We start from the raw sequence: 283 nt of genomic DNA, 5'->3' as shown, positions 1-283 counted from the left end.
GCCCCCCACTCTCCATCCCGGCAGCCCCCCACTCTCCCTCCCGGGGGGCCGGTGGCACGCTGCCCCCCCTCCACCACTGGCTCTTGCCCAGCACCTGGTATGGATCAGGCCACCACCTGAGCAGCGGGGACAGAGCTGGGGTGAGGAAGGACACCCGGGGTCCTGGCTCCAGCCCTGAGCTGCTGCACCCCATTCTCCATCCCAACAGCACCCCACTCTCCATCCCAGCAGCACCCCACTCTCCCTCCCGGCTGCACCCACCCCACCCTCCATCCCGGCTGCC

Source organism: Calidris pugnax, unplaced genomic scaffold, assembly GCF_001431845.1.
Source record: "Calidris pugnax isolate Ruff unplaced genomic scaffold, ASM143184v1 scaffold421, whole genome shotgun sequence".
Classification (NCBI taxonomy): domain Eukaryota; kingdom Metazoa; phylum Chordata; class Aves; order Charadriiformes; family Scolopacidae; genus Calidris; species Calidris pugnax.
This window is presented reverse-complemented; position numbering follows the sequence as displayed.